The sequence below is a fragment of the Panthera onca genome, chromosome X (genome assembly GCF_046562875.1).
Source record: "Panthera onca isolate mPanOnc1 chromosome X, mPanOnc1 haplotype 2, whole genome shotgun sequence".
Taxonomy (NCBI): Eukaryota; Metazoa; Chordata; class Mammalia; order Carnivora; family Felidae; genus Panthera; species Panthera onca.
The window spans coordinates 64,026,998-64,053,909 of record NC_138357.1 but is presented as its reverse complement, the minus strand read 5'-3'; positions in this window follow the sequence as shown (position 1 = coordinate 64,053,909).

The window sequence follows — 26,912 nt, the reverse complement described above, 5'->3', positions numbered from 1 at the left end:
GGTTGGAGCTACCGCAGGGACGAACCAAAATGGCAAAATGGAAGAATTCTCCTCAAAAGAAACTCCAGGAAGTAGCGACAGCTAACGAATTGATCAAAAATGATTTAAGCAATATAACGGAACAAGAATTTAGAGTAATAGTCATAAAATTAATCCCTGGCTTGAGAAAAAGCATAAAGAACACCAGAGAATCTAATGCTACAGAGATCAAAGGACTAAAATATAGTCATGATGAATTAAAAATTGCTATAAATGAGGTGTAAAATAAAATAGAGGTGGCCATACCACAGATTGAAGAGGCAGAGGAGAGAATAGGTGAATTAGAAGAGAAAATTATGGAAAAACAAAATCTGGGGAAAAAAAGAGATAAAAAGAATCCAGGAATATGAGGGGAGAATTAGAGAACTAAGTGATATAACCAAATGGAACGATATTCATAACTTAGAAATTCCAGAAGAAGAAGAAGAGAGAGGAAGGGGCTGAAGGTGTACGTGAACAAATCATAGCTGAGAACTTCCCTGATCTGGGGAAGGAAACAGGCATTGAAATCCAAGAAGTACAGAGAACTCCCTTCAGACGTCACTTGAATCAATCTTCTGCACGACATATCATAGTGAAACTGGCAAAATACAAGGATAGAGAGAGAATTCTGAAAGCAGCTCAGGGTAAACGGGCCCTAACATACAAATGTAGACACATAAGGGTCGAAGCAGACCTATCTTCTGAAAGGAATGAAGATAGGAAAGGACCTATCTTCAGGCCAGAAAGGAATGGCAGGAAATCTTCACTGTGATGAACAGAAAAAAAAATGTGCAGCCAAGAATCCTTTAGCCAGCAAGTCTGCCATTCAGAACAGAAGGAGAGATAAAGGTCTTCCCAAACAAACAAAAACTGAAGGAATTCATCACCACTAAACCAGCCCTACAAAAGATGCCTCTAAACACATATCTTTCAATAATAACACTGAATGCAAATGGACTAAATGGTCCAACCAAAAGACATAGGGAATCAGAATGGACAAAAAAACAAGATCCATCTATTTTCTGTCTACAAGAGACTAATTTTAGACCTGAGGACACCTTCAGATTGAAAGTGAGGGGATGGAGAACTATCTATCATGCTACTGGAAGTCAAAAGACAGCTGGAGTAGCCGTACTTATACCAGACAAAACTAGACTTTAAATTAAAGGCTGTAACAAGAGATGAAGAAGGGCATTATATAATAATCACAGGGTCTATCCATCAGGAAGAGCTAACAATTATAAATGTCTATGTACCGACTACTGGAGCACCCAAATTTTTAAAAGAATAAATCACAAACATAAGCAATCTTATCAATAAGAATGTGGTAATTGCAGGGGACTTTAATGCTCTATGTATAGCAATGGACAGATCATCTAGTCACAGAATCAGTGAAGAAACAATGGCCCTGAATGATACTATGGACCAGATGGATTTGACAGATATATTTAGAACTCTGCATTCCAAAGAAATGGAATATACTTTCTTCTCGAGTGCACATGGAAAATCCTCTAGGATAGATCACATACTGGGTCACCAAACATCCCTTAATAAGTGTAAAAGAATTGAGATGATACCATGCACACTTTCAGACCACAATGAGATGAAACTTGAAATCAACCACAGGAAAAAGTCTGGAAAACCTCCAAAAGCACGGAGGGTAATGAACACCCTACTAAAGAATGAATGGGTCAACCAGGCAATTAGAGAATAAATTAAAAGACATATGAAAAAAAAAAATGAAAATACAACAATCCAAACACTTTGGGATGCAGCAAAGGAAGGCCTGAGAGGAAAATACATTGCAATTCAGAACTATCTCAAGAAACAAAAACATCCCAAATACAAAATCTAACAGCACACCTAAAGGAAATAGAAGCAGAACAGCAAAGACATCCCAAGCCCAGAAGAAGAAGAGAAATAATAAAGATCAGAGCAGAAATAAACAATATAGAATCTAAAAACACAGTAGAGCAGATCAATGAAACCAACAGTTGGTTTTTTGAAAAAAATAAGCAAAATTGATAAACCTCTAGCCAGGCTACTCAAAAATAAAGGGGAGAGGACCCAAATAGATAAAATCATGAATAAAAATGGAAGTATTACAACCAATCCCTCAGAAATACAAGCAATTATCAGGGAATACTATGAAAAATTATATGCCAACAAACTGGACAACCTGGAAGAAATGGACAAATTCCTAAGCACCCACACACTTCCAAAACTCAAACAGGAAGAACTAGAAAACTTGAACAGACCCATAACCACTGAAGAAATTGAATCAGTTACCAAAAATTTCCCAACAAATAAGAGTCTAAGACCAGATGGCTTCCCTGGGGAATTCTACCAGACATGTAAAGCATAGATAATACCCATCCTTCTCAAGCTGTTCCAAAAAAATAGAAAGGAAAGGAAAACTTCCATACTCATTCTATGAAGCCAGCATTACTTGGATTCCCAAACCAGACAAAGGCCCGGCAAAAAAAGAGAACCACAGGCCAATATCCCTGATGAATATGGATGCAAAAACTCTCAACAAGATACTAGCAAATCGAATTCAATAGCATATAAAAAGAATTATTCACCATGATCAAGTGGGATTCATCCCTGGGTTGCAGGGCTGGTTCAACATTCGCAAATCAATCAACGTGATACATCACATTAATAAAAGGAAAGATAAGAACCATATGATCCTGTTAATAGAAACAGAAAAAAGCATTTGACAACATTCAGCATCCTTTCTTAATAAAAACCCTCGAGAAAGTCGGGATAGAAGGCACATATTTAAACCTCATAGAAGCCATTTATGAAGCGCCCACAACTAATATCGTCCTCAATGGGGAAAAACTGAGAGCTTTCCCCCTGAGATCAGGAAGATGACAGGGATGTCCACTCTCACCTCTGTTGTTTAACGTAGTGTTGGAAGATTTAGCATCAGCAATCAGACAACAAAAGGAAATCAAAGGCATCAAAATTGGCACAGATGAAGTCAAGCTTTCACTTTTTGCGGACGACATGATACTACACATGTAAAACCTGATAGACTCCAAAAGTCTGCTAAAAATGATACATGAATTCAGCAAAGTTGCAGGATACCAAACCAATGTACAGAAACCAGTTGCATTCTTATACACTAATAATGAAGCAACAGAGAGACAGATACATACACTGGTCCCACTCACAATTGCACCAAGAATCAAAAAATACCTAGGAATAAACCTAACCAAAGATGTAAAACATCTGTATGCTGAAAACTATAGAAAGCTTATGAAGGAAATTGAAGAAGATACTAAGAAATGGAAAAACATTCCATACTCATGGATTGGAAGAATAAATATTGTTAAAATGTCAATACTACCCAAAGCAATCTACACATTCAATGCAATCCTAATCAAAATTGCACCAGAACTCTTCTCGAAGCTAGAACAAGCAATCCTAAAATTTGTATGGAACCACAAAAGACCCCAAAAAGCCAAAGTAAGATTGAAGAAGACCAAAGCGGGAGGCATCACAATCCCAGACTTCCGCCTCTACTATAAAGCTGTAGTCATCAAGACAGTATGGTATTGGCTCATAAATAGACACATAGACCAATGGAATAGAAGAGAGACCCCAGAATTGGACCCACACAAGTATGGCCAACAAATCTTTGACAGAGCAGGAAAGAATATCCAATGGAAAAAAGATAGTCTCTGTAACAAATGGTGCTGGGAGAACTGGACAGCAACATGCAGAAGAATGAAAATAGACCTTTCTTAAACCATACACAAAAATAAACTCAAAATGGATGAAAGATCTGAATGTGAGACAGGAAACCCTCAAAACCCTAGAGGGGAAAAAAAGGAAAAAAACTTTTCTGACCTCAGCCGCAGCAATTTCTTACTCGACACATCTCCAAAGGCAAGGGAATTAAAAGCAAAAACGAACTATTGGGACCTCATGAAGATAAAAAGCTTCTGTACTGCAAAGGAAACAATCAACAAAACTAAAAGGCAACCAACAGAATGGGAAAAAAAAATATTTGCAAATGACATATCGGGCAAAGGGCTAGTATCCAAAATCTATAAAGAACTCACCAAACTCCACACACGAAAAACAAATAATCCAGTGAAGAAATGGGCAGGAGACATGAATAGACACTTCTCTAAGGAAGACACCCAGATGGCCAACAGGCACATGAAAAGATGCTCAACGTCACTCCTCATCAGGGAAATACAAATCAAAACCACACTGAGATATCACCTCACGCCAGTCAGAGTGGCTAAAATGAACACATCAGGAGACTATAGATGCTGGCGAGGATGTGGAGAATTGGGAACCCTCTTGCACTGTTGGTAGGAATGCAAACTGGTGCAGCCGCTCTGGAAAACAGTGTGGAAGTTCCTCAAAAATTTAAAAATAGATCTACCCTACGACCCAACAATAGCACTACTAGGAATATACCCAAGGGATACAGGAGTGCTGATGCATAGGGGCACTTGTACCACAACGTTTATAGCAGCACTTTCAACAATAGCCAAATTATGGAAAGAGCCTAAATGTCCATCAACTGATGAATGGATAAAGAAGTTGTGGTTTATATACACAATGGGATACTACTTGGCAATGAGAAAGAATGAAATGTTGCCTTTTGTAGCAACATGGATGGAACTGGAGAGTGTTATGCTAAGTGAAATAAGTCATACAGAGAAAGACAGATACCATATGGTTTCACTCTTATGTGGATCCTGGGAAACTTAACAGAAGACCATGGGGGAGGGGAAGGAGAAAAAAAAGAGAGGGAGGGAGCCAAACCATATGAGACTCTTAAAAACTGAGAATAAACTGAGGGTTGATGGGGGGTCAGAGGGAGGGGAAAGTGGGTGATGGTCATTGAGGAGGGCACCTGTTGGGATGAGCACTGAGCATTGTATGGAAACAAATTTGCCTATAAATTTCATATTTTAAAAAAAAGTATTGTAATTTTACTGTCAGTTTCCACATGCCTCATAGCTAGTATACAGAAATACATTTGATATTTGACCTTGGATCGTGAAACCTTCCTGAAATCATTTATTTGAGATTTTATGTAGAGTCTTTAAGATCACCTATATAGACAAGCATGTCATTTGCAAATAGGGCAGTCATATTCCTTCCTTTACAATTTGTATATCTTTTACTTAATTTTCTTACATTTTTGTACAGGCCAGGACTTCCAATACTATGTTGAATAAGAGTGGTTAGAGCAGACAGCCTTTGCTTTTTTTTTTTTCTTTTGATTTTACAAGGGATGCATTTTGTTTTTTATCATTAAGTATGGTGGTAGCTGTAGGCATTTTATAAATTTTTTTTTAGCAAGTTGAGGAATTTCTTCTCTATTATTCATTTGCCGAGATTTTTAAAAATCACAAATAGATACTGATTTTTGACAACAGTTTTATGCAGGAATTTATACGGTCATATAATTTTTTTTTCTTCAGCTTGTTGATACATGATTGTTTACATTGACTGAATTTCAAATATTTAACCAGCATTACATTCCTGGAATAAGTCCTACTTTGTTGTGATATGCAATTCGTATTTTTGCTGGATTCAATTTGCTAGTAGTTTGTTGAGGATTTTTGTGTCTCTGGACATGAGAAATATTGATGTTTTCTTTTTTTATATGTTATTTTCTTTTAGTTTTGTCATTAGGGTAATACTGTTATGAAAATAATTTGGAGTGCATTCCCTCTTAATTTTTGGAAGTGATTGTGTAGAATTGAAACTAGTTGTTTTTTGTATTTTTTAAAGTTATTATTTATTTATTTTGAGAGAGAGAGTGAGAGAGAGAGAGAGAGCTTGAGCATGGGAGGAGCGGAGAGAGAGAGAGAGAGAGACAGACAGAGAGAGAGAGAGAGAGAGAGAGAGAGAGAGAGAATCCCAAACAGGCTCAGCACTGTTAGCACAGAGCCCAACACAAGGCTCGAACTCACAAACCATGATATCATGACCTGAGCTGAAATCAAGAGTCAGATGTTTAACTGACCTAGCACCCAGCTGCCCTGAACTAGTTATTTTTAAATATTTAGTAGATTTCTCCAATGAAGTTATTTGGACCTGGTGATTCCTTTTTCAAAAGATTTTAAATTCCAAATTCAATATTTTACATCTTAATAAAATTATTGTGGTTCTCTCTTTTTTTAAATTTTGTGAGCATTGTTAGTTTTTGGTATTTGAGAAATTGGTATATTGATTCTAAGTTTTGGAATTTATAAGAAAATGTTGGTCATAGTGTGCCTTAATTATATTTTTAATGTCTGTGGTATCTGTAGTTATATCACCAGTAGCATTCCTGATATTGGTAATTTTTGTCTTTTTATCATATTTCTCTTGTCACAACTTTATCAATTTTATTGGTCATTTAAAAAAACCACCCGACAAAAATGCATTTTCTCTATTGTTTTTCTGATTTCAATTTCATCGATTTCTGCTCTTGTCTTTATTATATCCTTCCTTCTCTGTGTTTTGAACTTGTTTTCTTCTAATTTCTCTAATTTTTTGAGGTAGAAACATGAATTATTGTTATAAAATCTTTTTTCTTTACTAATATCAGTATTATAGTAAATTTCCTTCTCAAAACTGATTTAGTACATCCCACATATTTTGACATGTTGTGTTTTTATTTTCATTCAGTTCCAGGTATATTTTCATGTACTTTGAAACAGCTATGTTTGACTTTTCTATTATTTTAGAGTGTGTTATTTATTTTTCCAGTGTTTGGTAATTTTTCCTTTTTTTTTTTTTTTCATTTGCCTTATCCAAAACAAAGTTGGATTTTATTGTCAGAGAACACACTCTGTATCTGTCATTATTTTTACATTTGTTGAGGTTTTTTATGGCCCTGAATACAATCCGTCATAATGAACATTCCTAATTTTCTCTCATTTGAAAATCATTATTTCCCCTTCATTTCTGAGGGATACTTTCACTAGATACAGAACGGAGTGCTGGAAATTCTTTTCTTTCAGTATTTGAAAAATGTGGCATTTTCGTCTGGTCTTCATTGCTTTTTATGAGAAATCCACTGTTATTTGAGTTATTGTTTCCATGTAGGTAATGCATCATTTCTCTCTGGTTGTTTTCAGTATTTTTCTTTGTCTCTAGTTTTTGGAAGTTTGTATGTGCCACGTCTTGATATGGATTTTCTTTGGGTTTATCATCTTAAATCTGCAGATTTATGACACTTGCCAAATTTTGGAAGTTTTCAGCCATTATTTATTTTAATACTCTTTCACCTCAAATTCTTTCTTCTCTCCTCTTGGACAACATAAATGTTAGATCTTTTATTTTATTATTGTCCCACCATCCCTGAGACTGTGCTTATTTGTTTGTGTATATTTTCAATCTGTTGTTCATATCTGGTAGTTTCTATTGTTCTGTTTTTGAGTTCATGGATTCTTTCTTTTATTGTCTTCAATCTACTACTTGGCCACCCAGAATGTTTTTTTATTCTTTATTTTAGTAATTGTATTTACTGATTCTATAATTTCCCTTTGACTTTATTTTATATTTTATGTTTTGTTGTGATTTTCTATTTTTCACTTTTTCTAGAGTGTTCACCATAATTAATTGAAACATATTTATGATTGCTGCTTTAAAACACCTGTCAGATATTTCCAACATCCGAGTCACTGCAATGTTGAGGGGTGAATGTTCAATTCCCCACTGGTCCCTGCTGACACCATCCTGGCCAAAGAATGGCCCTAACTTGCTCTGCCATTTTGCCAATGGGTAACAGTAAAAGATTAGCACCTTTTTCTGTTCTAGTGACTCCTTCCCAGTAAAAATGTTGCACTGACTTATAGTGTCTCATTGCCACTGGTTTTGGGTGGCAGTTCAGCTCTCTATTGTTCCCTGATGAGGACAGATATGGTAGCTAACTAGCATCACCTTGCACTTGTTCTATCTCAGTTATTTCAGGTGTATGAGGAAGTTGAGTTCCCACTGACTTCAGATTGGGGTAAGTAAACTACCATCAAGCACTACATTGCATAGCCTTATTGACATATTCTGACTTATTGATGTTGGGTTACAATGGAAATTCAGCTCTGTCTAAACCTCTCTTACTGCAAGTGAGGGAAAAGAAAAGCACCACTTACACTATCTGATTCTATTTTAATTATTCTGGGTGAGAATGAAAGCTCAGCTTTTCTATGGCCCCACTGAAACTAGGGGAGTTGAAAGTAGAGTCTTAAACTGCCTCATTCTACCTTGTTGCTTCTGGGCGGAGTTAGAACTTCAGCTCCCTACAGGGCCCCTCTGACACTGGAGAAAAGTGGGTATGAAGAAGAGAGAGAAGTAACATTGCCTCACACTACTCTTTCTACTTCATTTCTGTTGGGTGACAGTGAAAACCCATCTTCCTACTTGGCCTTATTGACACTACTCAGGTAGTGGAATCAAAGTATTGCCTACGATTACCGGGCAGGAGATGGAAGTCCCACCAATACCACCCTGATAGAAGAATTAGGGAACCATTTATCCATTGATGTTTGGCTTGGCTGGCATGGACACTATCAAAAATGCTCTCTGTTCTAATTTGCTACCCTCGCCTACATGCTTTGGAAAGAGAATCAACTTTCTTTGGGGCCCTTTATATCTATGTTTATTGGCAATTTTGGATTGTAAGTTTCTCCAGCACAATGTCCAGGATATATAAGAGGAAAACAAAACCCAACAGGATGCTCTCCTGTGTTGCTCAAGTCCCAAGGTCTCCAGGCTCTCTCTTTTCTTCTTTTCACTTTTCAGAGTTTTCTTATGCTTTATTTTTAGTTGTATGAGGAAGAACTTGAGAGTAAGAGGCAATTCCATCTTGGCCAGAGATAGAAATTCTCCCATTATATATTTTAGAGTAAAATATAGAAATATCTTAAACATTTTATTTTTAAAAATTTATTTATTTAAATTCAAGTTAGTTAACATACAGTGTAGTATTGGTTATAGGAGTAGAACCCAGTGATTCATCACTTACATATAACAAGTGCTCATCCCAACGAGTGCCCTCCTTAATACCCATCACCTAGTTAGCCCATTACCCCACCCACCTCCCCTCCAACAACCCTCAATTTGTTCTCTGAATTTAAGAGACTCTCATGGTTTGCTTCCCTCTCTGTTTTTATCTTACTTTATAATAAGGTAATGGATTAAGTTTCTCCTGTATTCTCAGTGGAATTTTGTACAGCCATTCAAATCACATTAGCAAATAATACTTACTGACATGAGAAAAATACCATGGTAAAGAGTATCAGAATGCAAAATTCTATGTACGTACAATTATACCAATTACATAAGAGGGGTGTGTGTGTGTGTGTGTGTGTGTGTGTGTGTGTGTGTGAAAGTATTCCCATGTTTGTGTATGCAAGTAGATGAAAGAAATAAGGCTGAAATTTTTACAAAAATGGTAGCAGTGGATACCTTTGCAGATTGGGATTATGCGTAATTTTTATTTCCTGCTTTATACCTTTCTGTTTCCAAATGTTCTACAATGGACATGTCTTACTTTCATAATCAGGGGAAAAAATAAAATACTGATTAAATTAGATGCTCCATTCTTGACAAAACCATTTTGGTTCTATCAAGGAAAACCTGTTGCCAGTGACAGAACTAAGAAGTGAGTTTAACCCAATTAACAATGTTTAAATCTATAGAATTTCAGCAAAGAGGTGTGTAGAAAAAGGTAAGCTACAGAGGGAATTTGGTAATAGCTTCCTAAATCTTGAACTGGAAGAGTATAAGTGCTTTTGAGATGTAAAAATGTTTTAGGCAGCTACCACCAAGACATTTTAAGAAAATTATTTGAATTCTCCTAGGCCATTTTCTCCTAATATTTTCGATATATTTCCTTAAGAATTTACTAATTCAGTATCATTACATGGAAATGCTAGAACACATCATGGGAAAACCTTAGACCCTGAGAGATCCTTTGTTTTATGCCCTTTCCTGCTTCCTTTTACCAGATAAGTCAAAGACCTCTAAGGCCAACCAGATATAAACTGTTTTGACTGAAGTCTCCAGAATCTTAGTTACATGAAAACCTGAAGCTCAGTTTATTCTCATAATTAGAGATAAATTATTTGATCAGCCCTAATTTCAAGTCAGCAGTAGAAAGCTCAGTTCTAGATCAACAGAAAAGATGCAGTCCAGTCCCACCCACTCCAGTTACTTTAGGTTTAAAGATTCTTTTTGGTACATAGTTCCATAAAATTTGGGTTTTATTATTAGTTCCTTGTTGCAAATCTGTCTTAGAAGTAGAAAAAATTTTACCCCTTGGGTAGATGTGTGTGGAGCTGCTAGTTCTTGATTGTGATAAAGAGGGACATGTGCTGTTCATTATCTCTCCCCCACTCTTTTCTTCCTCTCTTCTGTACCTTCTCCACCTGATCAAGGGGTTGGTATTTGAGAAGGGAGGCAACTGTAAAATCGAGGCTCCACATGCTAATGGTACTAAATTTGCTTCTTCTTTTGTTATAGTTCTTGTTGCTTCTCTTTGAGATGCTGTACAGACAGACAGACAAAATTATAGACTGTGTGTTTTCTTTGTGATGTGTACATGCTGAATGATGGTGACTTCTTTTAGGATGTTCTGGGAATAAGCAATATGTGCGCCTAAGACTGTGTTATGCTTTAGTTCTAGGGCACAAAAGACCCTGAGGGGTGGCATTTTATTTTCACTTGGTGCCACTATCAGTGATATTGAAAATATTCCCTTGTGCTGCCTGCCCCCTTATTCAAATGGCTTGCTTTCTGATCCACATCTCCCTTTTAACTTCCCAGATTCCCCTTCATATTATCTTGAAGCCTGTGATTTTGGGTTTAGTATTTATATGCATATGTGGCAGGGAGTTATGAGGGATGACTTCCATTTTCTCTTCACCTAGATACCCTGTACCATAAATCTTCTTATCAGCCCCATATGATAGTTTTGTGAATCTCTGGGTGAGAAGTAAACCTTTTTATATCTCAAAAATCATGGGAAATTCTGTGGGGGGGGGGAAACACAAATTTTGGGAAGGAACAAGCCAAATCCTTCCCACTCACCTTGAGGACAGTGATGAAAAGTATAGCAACTTCTCATTAGCTCTGTTCTCTCCAAGTAGGTCACCTCAAAAAGGAGTGGCATGATATAGTCAAAGGGCTGAAAAGGAAAAAAAAAAAACATACAATCTAGAACAGTCTACCCAGCAAGATTATCATTCAGAATTAGAGGAGAGATAAACAGTTTCCCAGACCAAAAAAAAAAAAAAAAAAACAAAAAAACTTTAAAGGAGAATTTCACCATTATACCAGGCTTACAAGAAATGTTAAAGGGATTTCTTTAAGTGGAAAAGAACAGGCCATAATTAGAAATAAGAAAGTTATGAATAAAAATATGTAAAATATGACAACATATGCATAAAACATGGAGGAGTGAGTAAAAAAAAATCTTTTAGAACATATTTGAAATTAAATGACTTCTAACTTAATACAGACTGCTATATACTCAAGATCCTATGTGTGAACCTCATGATAATCACAAACTCACAACCTGTAACAGATAAACAAAAAATAAAGAGAAACAAAGCCAAGCATAACACTACAAAGTCATCAATCACAAGGAAAGAGAAGAAAAGAAGAAAAAGGAAACAGAGAACTAAAAAAACCCCAAAAACCAAAAAACAAAAACAAACAAACAAAAACAGAAAATAATGAAGAAATGTCAACAAGTACATAATTATCAGTAATTCTTTAAATGTAAATACTCGAAATGTTCCAATAAAAAGGCATAGGGTTGCAGAAATGGGTTACAAAAAAATAACACAGGACTTATCTATATGCTGTTTGGAAGAGACTCGCTTCAGACCCTAAAGACAGAGAACCTGAAATTGAAGGGATGGAAAAAGATATTCTATGAAAATGGGAATGAAAAGAAAGCCAGAGTAGTAATACTTATATCAGACAAAAGACACTTTCATTTTTTTCTCTTCCAAAGTTTCATTTATTCTTTTTTTCAAAATTTCATTTGAATTCAAGTTAATTAACACGTAGTATAGTATTGATTTCAGGAGTAGAATTTAGTGATTCATCACTTATATATAACACCCAGTGCTCATCCCAACAAATACCCTCCTTAATGCCCATCATCCATTTAGCCCATCCTCCCCACCTCCCTTCCAGAAACCCTCAGTTTGTTCTCTACAGTTAAGAGTCTCTTATGGTTTGCCTCCCTCTCTGTTTTTATCTTATTTTTCCTTCCCTTCCTCTATGTTCATCTGGTTTGTTTCCTAAATTTCACATATGAGTGAAATCATATGGTATCCGTCTTTCTCTGGAGACAAAAGAGACATTTAGAATAATATTGTAACAAAGATAAAGAGGACATTACATAAGGTTAAGGGGGCCAATCTAAGAAGAGAATATAACAATTGTAAATACCTATACATTCAACATCAGAGCATCAAAATACATAAAACAAATAAAAACAGACATAAAAACAGAAATTGATAGTAATTCAATAATAGCAGGGGACATTGGTATGCCACTTCTATCAATGGATGGATCATCCAAGCAAAAAGTAAATAGGAAACAATGTCTTTAAATGACACATTAGACCAGACAGCCTTGACAGATACGTATAGAACATTTCATCCAAAACAACAGAATATACGTTCTTTTCAAGTGCATGTGAAAAATTCTTTAAGATGCAATAAAACAAGTCTCATTAAATTTAAGAAGATTGAAATGATATCATGCATCTTTTCTGACCACAATGGTATGAAACTAGAAATCAATTACAATTTTAAAAAGTGGAAAAAAAAGAAAACCATTTGGAGACTAAACAATAAACAGAAACAGAAGCCAAAAAGGACATAAAAATAAATGGAGACAAATGAAAATGAAAACACAATGGTCCAAAATCTTTGTGATGCATAAAAAAAAAAATCTAAGTTGGAAAATTATAGCAATGAAGGTCTACCTCAAGAAACAAACAAAAAATTTCAAATAAACTATCTAAACTTATACCTAAAGGAATGAAAAAAGAACAAATGAAAACACAAGTTTAATAGAAGGAAGAAAATAATAAAGACAGCAAATATAATGAAGTAGAGGCTGAAACAAAATCGAAAAAATTGATGAAACGAAGATCTAGTTCTTTGAAAAGATCTACAAAACTGATAGTGCTTAACTGATAGTTAAATTCATCAGGAAAAATGGAGAGAGAATATAAATAAATAAAATCAGAGATGAAAGAGAAGTAAACCCAACACCACAGAAACACAAAAGCTTATAACAGAACACTATGAAAAATTATATGTTAGAATAATGGACAACATAAGAGACTTAGGTGAATTCCTATTACATGAAACCTTCCAAAATTTAATCAGGAAGGATGGAAAATCTGATCAAATTACCAGTAAAGAAATTGAATTGGTAGAGAGGGGGTAGGCCAACATGGCAGAGAAGTAGGGGGATCCCTACTTCCCGTGTCTCTCAAACAAAGAAGTGCTGAAGCCAAAGAATTTTGGCTTCCTCCTAAGAGTCTGGGAGGAAAAGAGACTAAATCTACCAGGAAGAAAATGGGACAACTTGTGAAATGATATGTGGGTGATTGCAAATTGGGGGTGATAGGTATGGAGGGGAGGGATCCCCTTCTATGGAGAGACAAAGGGAAGAGAAAGAGCAGCTGGGGAAGTGTAGCACTGTATCTGGACAAGAGAAAAACCTCAGACTGGGACTGAGAGGGATCCTATCTCTAACTGTGGGGCTTTCTTCAGACTGGGGCTGCCTCCTTGTTTGCACACCTGGGGAGGAGGGGAGCCAGCCCTGGGTTCAGTGTTAGAACAGGGGTGCAGTCTGCAACAGGAAAAAGCAGTCCTCTCCCTGGAGGGCTGTGTGATAACAAAGCCTGCCTGCATCTGCCACCCCTGGGCTCAGTGGCTGGGTGGAGGGTGCAGTCCACAGTAGGAGAAAGCACCCCGCCCCCCACGAGTGCTGTGGGAAAAGACAAAGCCTGCCTGCTTTGGCCACCCCAGTGCTTGGCAGTGAGGTCAGTGGCTCAGTCCACAGCAGGAAAAGGTGGTCCTCCCAGAAGTGCAGGGGCACAGACAAAGCCAGTCAGGACCACATATCGAGCCATGCAGAGAGACGCTTGCCCAGTGCCAGAGTGCACAGAGCAGGACTTTGAATCCTGGACGAGCGCTGGGCCAGGGGAGTTGGTGGAGCGAGAAGGTCCGCCCCATCTGCACCCGCGACACAATGAGGACGACTCGAAAGGAGTCCACCAGGTCATGGAGAAAAGACTGGGGGATTGCCATTTCCCACCTCCACCACCACCACCAAGGCAGGACCTCAGGGATCAGTCCTGGGGCCCCTAGTGGAGGTGGGACCAGACTACACCAAACCACGGCCCTCCGTGCCAGGTAACTGCATATCTGCTGGAGCCAGATAGATGCTGTGCAACCAGACAGCTCCATCATCCAGACCAGTGATGCTGCATAGCCTGGATTAATTCCAAGACAATTCTTGTTATTTAGATATAGTCTCCCTTCCTATCTCTTCCCTACTCTAGGCTGGTACTCTGGTTGTTGATTTGTTTAAGCAGACATATTTAATCCATTCCCTTGATACATGTTTTACATCTCCTTCTGTACTGTCTTTTCTCTCTCTCTGGAATAATCAAGGCATATAGTTTCTCCATCTGGGTAACTTTATCTTTGTTTTTTTTTTCCCCCCAGCCACCTTCTTTATTTTCCTTTCTCTATCTCTGGATTAAGACATTTAGTCTCTCTGCCTGGTCAATGTTTATTTTCTTTTTGTCCCTGCCCCTGTTATTTCTCTCTGTGTATGTGCTCTTCCATCAGCACCACTTCCACTCTGTTCTTTACTTTGTAGCTGGTGTTTCTGTTTTTTTGCTTTTGGACTGTGTGTGTGTGTGTGTGTGTGTGTGTGTGTGTGTTGTTTGTTTGTTTTATTTCTATGTGTGTTTGCATGTCTTTGTTTCCTGTTTGTTTTCCTACATCAAAGAACAAGTGAAAGCACACCTTGTGGAGGGTACAAAACATCACTATGAGTAGAGAAATAAAATAAACAAAGTCACAACAACAGAGAGCAAGTAATATTCTCCAAAAAACACGTCCTGAAGGGCCAGATCCTGGACAGTGTATGAGGCCCTTTAATATAGCAGTGCTTGCAGGTGCAGAGCACATAACAAACTTTTTAAACTCATAAGTGACAGAAAACTAGCCAAAATGATGAAATGGAAGAATTCCCCTCAAAAGAAATTCCAGAAAGAAGTGACAGCTAAAGAATTGACCAAAAGACATATAAGCAATAGAACTGAACAAGAATTTAGGATAATAGTCATAACATTAATTGCTGGGCTTGAAAAAGGCATAGAAGACAGCAGAGAATCTATTACTGCAGAGATCAAGGAACTAAAAAAATAGTCATGATGAATTTAAAAATGCTATAAATGAGGTTCAAAATAAAATGGAGGTGCCACAATGCAGATTGAAGAGGCAGATGGGAGAATAGGTGAAGTGGAAGATAAAATTATGGAAAACGAGGAAGCTGAGAAAAAGAGAGAAAAAAAAATCCAGGAGTATGAGGGGAGAATTGGAGAACTAAGTGATGCAATCAAGCGGAACGGTATCTGTATCATATAAATTGCAGAAGAAGAGAGAGAGAAAGGGGCAGAAGGTACACTTGAACAAATCATAGCTGAGAACGTACCCAATCTGGGGCAGGAAAACAGACATTGAAACCAAAAGGCACAGAGAACTCCCTTAGGACGTAATGTGAATCAATCTTCTGCACAACATACCACAGTGAAACTGGCAAAATACAAGGATAAAGAGAGAATTCTGAAAGCAGCTAGGGATAAACGGGCCCTAACATACAAATGTAGACACAAAAGGGTGGTAGCAGACAGATCTACTGAAACTTGGCAGGCCAGAAAGGAAAGGCAGGAAATCTTCAATGTGATGAACAGGAAAAAAAAAAATGCAGCCAAGGATCCTTTAGCCAGCAAGTCTGTCATTCAGAATAGAAGGAGAGAGAAAGGTTTTCCCAAACAAAGAAAAACTGAAGGAATTCATCACCACTAAACCAGCCCAACAAGAGATCCTAAGGGGGATTCTATGAGAGAAATGTTGCAAGGGCCATAAAGTACCAGAGACATCACTACAAGCATGAAACCTAAAGACAACACAATGACTCTAAACCCATATCTTTCAATAATAACACTGAATGTAAATGGAGTAAATGCTCCAACCAAAAGACATAGGGTATCAGAATGGATAAAAAAAACAAGACCCATCTATTTGCTCTCCACAGGAGACTCATTTCATACCTGAGGACACTTTCAGACTGAAAGTGAGAGGATGCAGAACTATCTATCATGCTGCTGGAAGTCAAAAGAAAGCTGGAGTAGCCATACTTATATCAGACAAATTAGACATTAAATTTTTTTAACTTTTATTTATTATTGAGAGACAGAGAGACACAGAGCGTGAGCAGGGGAGGGGTATAGAGAGAGGGAGACACACAATCTGAGGCAGGCTCCAGGCTCTGAGGTGTCAGCCCAGAGCCCGACATGGGGCTCAAACTCACAAACTACAAAATCATGACCTTAGATGAAGTAGGTCACCTAACCTACTGAACGACCCAGGCACCCCTAGACAAACTAGACTTTAAATTAAAGGCTGTAACAAGAGATGAAGAAGGGCATTATGTAATAATTACAGGGTCTATCCATCAGGAAGAGCTAATAATTATAAATGTCTATGTACCGACTACAGGAGCACCCAAATTTTTAAAACAATTAATCACAAACATAAGCAATCTTAACAATAAGAATGTGGTAATTGCAAGGGATTTTAATACTCCACCTATAGCAATGGCCAGATCACCTAGTCACAGAATCAGTAAAGAAACAATGGCCCTGAATGATACCTTGGGCCAGATGGACTTGACAGATATATTTAGAACTCTACATCCCAAAGTAGCAGAATATACTTTCTTCTCGAGGGCACATGGAACATTCTCCAAGATAGACCACATACTGGGTCACAAAACAGCCCTTAATAAGTATAAAATAACTGAGATCACACCATGCACACTTTCCAACCACGATGCGATGAAACTTGAAGTCAACCACAGGAAAAATCTGGAAAACCTCCAAAAGCATGGAGGTTAAAGAACACCCTACCAAAGAACGAATGGGTCAACCAGGCAATTATAGAATAAATTAAAAGATATATGAAAAAAATGTAAATGAAAATACAACAATCCAAACACTTCGGGATGCAGCAAAGGTAGTCCTAAAAGGAAAATACATTCCCATCCAGGCCTATCTGAAGAAACAAAGAAAATCCCAAATACAAAATCTAACAGCACACCTAAAGGAAATAGAAGCAGAACAGCAAAGACACCCCAAACCCAGCAGAAGAAGAGAAATAATAAATATTAGAGCAGAAATAAACAATATAGAATCTAAAAAATTGTAGAGTAGATCAATGAATCCCAGAGTTGGTTTTTTGAAAAAATAAACAAACTTGATAAACCTCTAGCCAGGCTTCTCAAAAAGAAAAGGGAGAGGACCCAAACAGATAAAATCATGAATGAAAATAGAATTATTACAACCAATCCCTCAGAAATACAAGCAATTATCAGGGGATACTAGGCAAAATTATATGCCAACAAACTGGACAACCTGGAATAAATGGACAAATTCCTAAGCACCCACACACTTCCAAAACTCAAACAGGAAGAAATAGAAACTTGAACAGACCCATAACCAGCGAAGACATTGAATCAGTTCTCAGAAATCTCCCAACAAATAAGAGTCCTAGACCAGATGGCTTCCCAGGGGAATTCTACCAGACATGTACAGCAGAGATAATACCTATCCTTCTCAAGCTGTTCCAAAAAATAGAAAGGGAAGGAAAACTTCCATACTCATTCTATGAAGCCAGCATTACTTGGATTCCCAAACCAGACAGAGGCCCAGGAAAAAAAAGAGAACCACAGGTCAATATCCCTGATGAATGTGGATGCAAAAATTCTCAACAAGATACTTGCAAATCGAATTCAACAGCATATAAAAAGAATTATTCACCATGATCAAGTGGGATTCATTTCTGGGCTGCAGGACTGGTTCAATATTCACGAATCAATCAATGTGATACATCACATTAACAAAAGACATGATAGGAACCATATGATCCTGTCAATAGACGCAGAAAAAGCATTTGACAAAATACAACAAACTTTCTTTAAAAAAAAACAAAAAAAACCTCGAGACAGTCAGGACGGAAGGAACATACTTAAACCTCATAGAAGCCATTTATGAAACGCCCACAGCTAATATCATCCTCAATGGGGAAAAACTGAGAGCTTTCCCCCTGAGATCAGGAACACGACAGGGATGTCCACCCTCACCACTGTTTGTTTAACATTGTCTTGGAAGTCCTAGCATCAGCAATCCGGCAACAAAAGGAAATCAAAGGCATCAAAATGGGCACAGATGAAGTAAAACGTTCACTTTTCAAAGACTACATGATACTCTACATGGAAAACCCGACAGATTCAACCAACAGTCTGCTAGCACTGATGCATGAATTTAGCAAAGACGCAGGGTACAAAATTAACGTACAGAAATCGGTTGCATTTTTATACACCAATAATGAAGCGACAAAAGAGAAATAAAGAAACTAATCCCATTCACAACTGCACCAACAACCATAAAATACCTAGGAATAAACCTAACCAAAGATGCAAAAATCTGTTTGCTGAAAAGTATAGAAAGCTTTTGAAGGAAATAAAGAAGATACAAAGAAATGGAAAAAACATTCCATGCTCACGGGTTGGAACAATATATATTGTTAAAATGTCAATACTACCCAAAGCAATCTACACATTCAATGCAGTCCCAATCAAAATTGCACCAGCATTATTCTCAAAGCTAGAACGAACGATCCTAAAATTTGTATGGAACCACAAAACACCCCAAAAAGCCAAAGTAATATCGAAGGAGAAGACCAAAGCAGGAGACATCACAATCCCAGACTTTCGCCTCTACTACAAAACTGTAGTCATCAAGACAGTATGGTATTGGCACAAAAACAGACACATAGACCAATGGAATAGAATAGAGACCCCAGAATTTGACCCACAAAAGTATGGCCAACAAATCTTTGACAAAGCAGGAAAGAATATCCAATGGGAAAAAAAAAAAAACAGTCTCTTTAACAAATGGTGCTGGGAGAACTGGACAGCAACATGCAGAAGAATGAAACTAGACCACTTTCTTACACCATACACAAAAATAAACTCAAAATGCATGAAGGACCCGAATGTGAGACAGGAAACCATCAAAACCCTAGAGGAGAAGGCAGGAGAAAAACCTCTCTGACCTCAGCCGCAGCAATTTCTTACTCGACACATCTTCAAAGGCAAGGGAATTGAAAGCAAAAATGAACTATTGAGACCTCATCAAGACAAAAAGCTTCTGCACTGAAAGGAAACAATCAACAAAACTAAAAGGCAACCGACGGGATGGGAAAAGATATTTGCAAATGACGTATCAGATAAAGGGCTAGTGTCCAAAATCTATAAAGAACTCACCAAACTCCACACCTGAAAAACAAATAATCCAGTGAAGAAATGGGCAGAAAACATGAATAGACACTTTTGCAAAGAAGACATCCAGACGGCCAACAGGCACATGAAAAGATGCTCAATGTCACTCATCATCAGGGAATACAAATAAAACTACAATGAGATACCTTCTCATGTTGGTCAGAGTGGCTAAAATGAACACATCAGGAGACAATAGATTCTGGCGAGGATATGGAGAAACAGGAACCCTCTTGCACTGCTGGTGGGGATGCAAACTGGTGCAGCCACTCTGGAAAACAGTGTGGCGGTTCCTGAAAAAATTAAAAATCGATCTATCCTATGACCCAGCAATAGCACTGCTAGGAATCTACCCAAGAGATACAGGAGTGTTGATGCATAGGGTCACTTGTACCCCAATGTTTATAGCAGCACTTTCAACAATAGCCAAATAATGGAAAGAGCCTAAATGCCCAATAACTGATGAATGGATAAAAAGTTGTGGTTTATATATACAATGGAATACTACTTGGCAATGAGAAAGAATGAAATCCTGACTTTTGCAGCAATGTGGATGGAACTGGAGGGTATTATGCTGAGTGAAATAAGCCGGGCAGAGAAAAACAGATACCATATATTTTCACTCATATGTGGATCTGAGAAATGTAATAAAAGACCATGGGGGAAGGGGAAGAAATAAAAGTTACAGAGACGGAGGGAGGCAAAGCCATAAGAGACTCTCAAGGCCTGAGAACAAACTAAGTGTAGATGGGAGGTGGGGGAGAGGGGAAAGTGGGTGATGGGCAGGGAGGAGGGCACTTGTTGGGATGAGCACTGGGTGTTTTATGGATACCAATTTGACAACAAATTATAATTTTTTTAAAAAAGAAATTGAATTGGTAATCAAAAACAAACTAAAACAAAAACAGAAGTCAACGGCCACATGCATGCACAAGTGAATTCTACCAAACATTTAAGGAAGAGTTAATACCTCTTTTCCTAAAACTATAGTTAATGCATATTCTTCTAAAAATAGGAGAAGAAAGAAAGCATCCAAATACATTCTATAAGGCTAGCATTACCCTGATATCACAACCAGACAAAGACACTAAAAGAAAAGAAAACAAACAAAACAAAACAAAACTCTACAGGCTAATATCCCTGATAAACATACATGTAAGATCCTCAAGAAAATATTAGCAAACCACATTTAATAACACATTAAGAGGATCACTCACCAAAACCAAGTGGGATTTAATCTGGAGATGCAAGGATGGTTCAATATTCACAAATCAATTAACATACACCACATCAACAAAACAAAGGATTAAAACATATAATCATTTCAATAGATACAGAACAAGCATTTGAAAAAACTCAGCATCTGTTCATGATAAACCTAACAACAAAGTGGGTTTAGAGGGAACATACTTAACATAATAAAGGCTACATATGAAAAATCCACAGTTAACACGATACTCAATTGTGAAAAACTGAGTTTCCCCTCTAAGTCAGGAAAAATACAAGGATTTATATATGTATATGTATGTATATGTATATATCTCTCACACACACATATATATATACATATCTCACATATATGTATATATGTGAGTGATGGTTTCCAGAGGAGTGAGGTTGGGAGAATGGGCAAAATGGATGAAAGGAAGTGGGAGATACAGGCTTCTAGTAATGGAAAGAGTAAGTCATGGCAATAAAAGGTAAAGCATAGGGAATATAGTCAATGGTATTGTAATAGTGTTGTATGCTGACTGATGGTAGTTACGTTTGTGGTTAATATAACATAATGTATAGACTTGTTGAATTGTTGTTCTACATTTGAAACTAAGGAAATATTGTGTTTCAGCTATATTTCCATAAAAGATTAATTAATTAAAAATTTTTAACAGCCAGGTGAGGAAGGAAGTCAAGCATTCCAGGAAGAAAGCTTATGTAATGATAATAAAAGAGACCATGAGACTTTCTGAGGCATCAATTTTATTTAACTTTTATTGATAACCCAGCAAAATTATATACCATTATTTCTCTTCATACGGGGAAGTTGAGCTCCATCACAGCATAGATTTTCAAACAGTCTGAATGCAGCATACTGATGTGCAAAGAAAAATAAATCCCTTCAGCCTCTGGGGTGATCAGGAGAGATGTGGAAAAACTGCAGTCTCCAAATCTATAGCCATGTGCAGCCATTGTGGTACCATTTCCTTATACTTTACCCTACTATGTTGCACAAACATCATTATTTTTTATGTGTTCACAATGTAAAAAAAAAAGATTGGTAATCCTTGGCTTAAAAACTTAAGTGTTTTGAGTAATAGGTATAGCCAAAATTACAATTCAGGAGTTCTGGCTCTGTAACTAGGACTTTCTCCCTACTAATATACTGTTTATTTGGGAATATTTTTGCTCAGGACTCTAGAACTTCCTATTCCTTCCAAGTGAGTATATTTTCTTCTCACTATTTGACAGTATGGAAGACATGAGAACTGCAAGAAAATTTAGAGGTCACATAGTCTCATCTTTTCCTGAGCATGTCATAAAAGAGGCCCAGAAATTACCTTTTAATAATTATTTTATGAAGTTTATTGATTTTTTAGAAACATAAAGAAGTTCAGCAAAGAAACCTTATGATAAAGATTACTGAAAAAACTGTTTTAAGACCTTTTAAAATTGCAGTTTTATATTTACAATTTTTATTCAATTGTTATATTCACATCTTAGAAGATGTGATGTTTCTCTAGTTTCCTTAAAAAATTAAGTCAACCACTGTTGACTGTAAAGGGAAGTTAAATCAGCATAGTCAACGTTTATTATAAAGCTGATCTGTTTAACTTTCCTTACATTAGAGAATCTTGGAGCCTACTTGGCCTACTAATAAGGAAGCACTAAATTTGTTTTAGAATAATATAAAGGATTCATTAATTTGTAAGAAGACCAATTTTGTTTTCAGATTACCCAGAATATGTGGACCCACCAGAAATACTACAAAGGAAAGTTATTTTCATCCACTATTACTACTTGGAAAGTAATAACAAAAATTATATGAGGAAAATTTCCATACCATGTATCTTGAAAGTTCACAGAACCATGAAATTTTCTCAGGAGGCCACAATCCTGATATAACTTTTTGAGTGATTGTTTTGTGTTGTTGAAGAAGATTAATACTCGTTTTACTCACATGCCAAACTGGGCTATGTATTAGTAATCAAATGTTGACTGTGCTTTCCTGCCTCAGGCCATACTGCCACCATTCTCTCAGCCCCAAAATAAGACTCTTTCTTCATCTCTATCCATACAAAGATATTTATCTATCCTTTAAGATTTATGTCCACATTCCTTATCATGAATGTTTTCTTAACCACATGCATAAAGATTAAAGACCATTACCTCCAATAAATGCCTGCCACATTTTATATCTTTTATTAAACACATTATATTTTTAACAAATATTTTATTTGGTATTTTCTGAAAACATGGCCTTATTTTATCAGTATGTTTCATTTCTCCCTTATTAGATAGTTATTTGTGTACCAGATCATCTACACTCTACCCTCAACAGCACAGCCTACCCCATGCCTACTTCTAGGACAAAGTAAGTGTTCAATAAATTTTTGTTAAATTTAGGTTGAACTAGATTTCCACATGATAGAGTTGCTTTCATTGTCAAGACCAGATCCAGAACACTCTAGATCTTGAAGATTTTTCTCAAGTTTATCAGTATGATAGGAACTTGTAAGCAATGTTCCAAATTGGTTATCATTGTAGAGGGATATTTACCTTTTAAATATACTCTGTAATATAATCTTGAAAACTCTACTTTTTTTTTTCTACACCTTCAGTCAAGAAGTAAACATTCCCCTGTCACTCTATTTATCTAGGTACTATTAATCAATAAATTATTAAGTGAAAAAAGTGCCTTAGACATCAAATGAATTGGAGTTTGTGCAATAAGGTAAAAGGAGCACTAAGCTTGGACTCAAGAGGCCTCAGAGTGTCACTCTATTGATAATTCACTTGCCTAATTCAATATGGATTTTGGGGGTGCAATTTATTTCTATGTTAAAAAAACATAATTCTTACAATCTGTACCTTGTAGACTACTGAAACTACATTGATTTATTCATTCATGTATAAAATACTTATTAATAAGTGTTTGTTTTGTGTCAGCACTTGTAAGAACAGGGAAAATTAAGCAGTGAGTATGACCAAAGAAGCCCCTGTTCTCATGGACTTTACATTCTAATTTGGGAAAAAGATAATAAACCAGAAAACAATAAGCAAGAAAATATAAGATGGCAATGAATTATATCAATGAAATAAATTAATATCATGTAAGGGAAAGTGACCAGGGGTTAACATTAATTAAGACTGATTGCCCAGAAAATTCCTAACTGAAGGGGCATTTGAACTGAGACATGATTGGAAAGAAGGAGCAAGTAATGCAAAGAGCTGACATCAGAATGTTTCAGAGAGAAGGAAAAGAACATGCCAAGAGCATTAGGTGAGAATAAGTTTGGCAAATTTTAGGTACAAAATTATGGTCCTTCTACCTGGAGCAGAGTAACAGAGACAGTGGTAGAAAATGAGGACAGAGAGATAAGAATAATCCAGATTACTTAAGGCCTTGTATGCCAAAAGTAAATAGCTTTAAATTATTCTAGGTATCATGGGACGTGAATAGAGGGTGTTAAGCTGGGGACTGATGAAATATTATTTATATTTTTCAAGATTACCTTGACTGTGGAGAAAGAATTAATTGTAACTGGCAGCACATTGTCCTAAGTAGATGATGACTAGCAATAAGGTATTCACTTGTCACTCTGAAAAACATGTTTAATCAATACAGTTTTATCAAACAAAAATTTTAAGATATAGATGAGCTAAAGAGAAAAGCAAGGAAATCCTCAAATGTCAGAAATAAATAAGGATCTCAAAACCATAGTGGTAAATACATACTATGAGTTATTGTAATAGCCTAGGAGGTTAAGGTCTAGGTGCCAAAATGGCCTTGAATTTGTCCAAACAATTGAAACTAAAGTTATTTGCATAATACTGGGACACTGAAAAACTGCTATCTTTATGAAAAGCAGACTGAAAAACCCCATCGACACTGGTCAAGGAATCAACCAGGAAGCTATCATCTGGTCACTACTGCGAAAGCCAAACAAAAGCTCCTGTAAGAAATAACCACCACCATCCCACCCCCCGTGCTATGATTGTATAAAAGATCAATATTTAAATTACTTTTATGGCTTTGGAAAGCCAAGAAAGGAGTTACTATGAAAACTGACCTACGACCAGAGAAATCACTGGGACCATGGCAGAAACAAACATAGAATAATTCTGTTTGGACTCTAACAATCCAAGGCTCCCTGGATATGCATAGTAAATAAGTAAGTAAGTAAGTAAATAAGTAAATAAATAAGCAAGCATGAACAATGTAGCTCACATTTAAAATATTAAAATTCCATAAACTATCAACAATGAGAATGAATACACACACACACACACACACGTACACACACAAATTAATGATGAACATTTGAGATAATAGATATTCTGAAAGGAACTCTGAAATAAGTATTTTTAATGTTTATTTTATTTTTGAGAGAGAGGGATTGTGTAGAGGAGGGGCAGAGACAGATAGAGATACAGAATCCAAAGCAGCTCTGAGCAGTCTGCACAGAGCCCAACGCAGGGCTCAAACTCACGAGCTGTGAGATCATGACTTGAGCCGAAGTCAGACGCTTAACTAACTGAGCCACCCAGGTTCCCCAATGAGTATCTTTTAATTGGATTTTTGGAGTACAATCTCAGCCTTACCATTCTTTTTTTTTTCTGGGAAAATGCTTTTTTTTTTTTTAAATTTCAGGTTTTTCCTTAAATTCCAGTTAGTTAACATATAGTGTAATATTAGTTTCAGGAGTAGAATTTAGTGAATCATTACTTAAAAATAACACCCAGTGCTAAGTATGTTTAAAATTATAAAAGGATTCAAGAGGGAATGTTCTCCATAATGAAATAGGATACTATGGAAAAAAAGAAGAATAGTTCAAAAAGAAGAAAATAGAAATTTTAGCAATGGCACTCAATAAAATTAAATTTAATAGAGTTCTCTTCAAGATGGTTACATAGGAAGAACCTGAACTCACCTCCTCCATAGACACATCAATTCTACACCTATTTATAGAGCAATTCTCCCTGAAGAACTGAGGGCTGCCTGAACAACTTCTACACAGCAAAAGATAGAGATGCCACATAAAAAAGGCAAGAGAGAGAGAGGCATGGTAATGAAAGTCACCCCCATCCCTGATACTAAAAATGTGTGAGCAGATTTGTCTTCCCTGGAGCACAGGAAAAAAGCTGATGTTTAAACTAGCAATCACTATGTAAGGGAACCAGCCCTAGAAACTTTCCAAGTGGTGGGGGAACTAATAAAACTCTCTGCAACTCAGAGGGCCCAGTGAACACCATGACTTATGCTTACGTTCCACTTTGATAGTGCAAACAGCACCAGGATGTGAGTTCCCTAGCTAGCTTAGTGCCTCAGTGATCCCTAGGCCCCTAGCCCATACCACCCTCACCCATCCCAGCAAGGTGGCCCCAGTGCAGCACACCTGGACACCCCTGGGCAATGCTCACTATAGCTCCAGGCATTGCACCAAAGTGACACAGCCATAATGTAACTCAAAACACTCCAGGTCTGTTCCACTTCAGATTCAGATGGTTTTCTATGGCACTCCTGGCAGAGATTATTCCAGGACCTCCTGGTTCACGGCTGCTTTGTTTCTAACCACTGCTACCTGTCCCTTGTGTGGAGTGCCCCAGGACACCCTGGTTTGCATCCGTATCAACTTCACTTCCCCACGTAGGGAACCTCCTACATGGAGAACCTCAGGACACAATATCCTGAGACCCACATTGGTTCCAGTCACACTACCATGGTGCCTATAGAGAGCCCTGAAACATCCCACCTTGCATCCATTTCAACTTCAGCTATCCTGCCAGGATGCCATCTGTATGGAGGGCCCAGAGAATGCTTGGCTTGCACCCATTTCAGCTTTAGCTGTACTACCATTGTTCTCTCAGTGTAGAGAGACTAATGACCATGCCCAGCCTGAATCCACTTCAGCTTCAGCTGTCCCACAAGGGCAGCCTCTACACAGAGAACCTCAGGACCACACAGCCCACATGTAATTCAGTTCCACCATACCAGACCCAATACAGAGTTCCCTGAAATCTCCAGCCAACACAAGCCA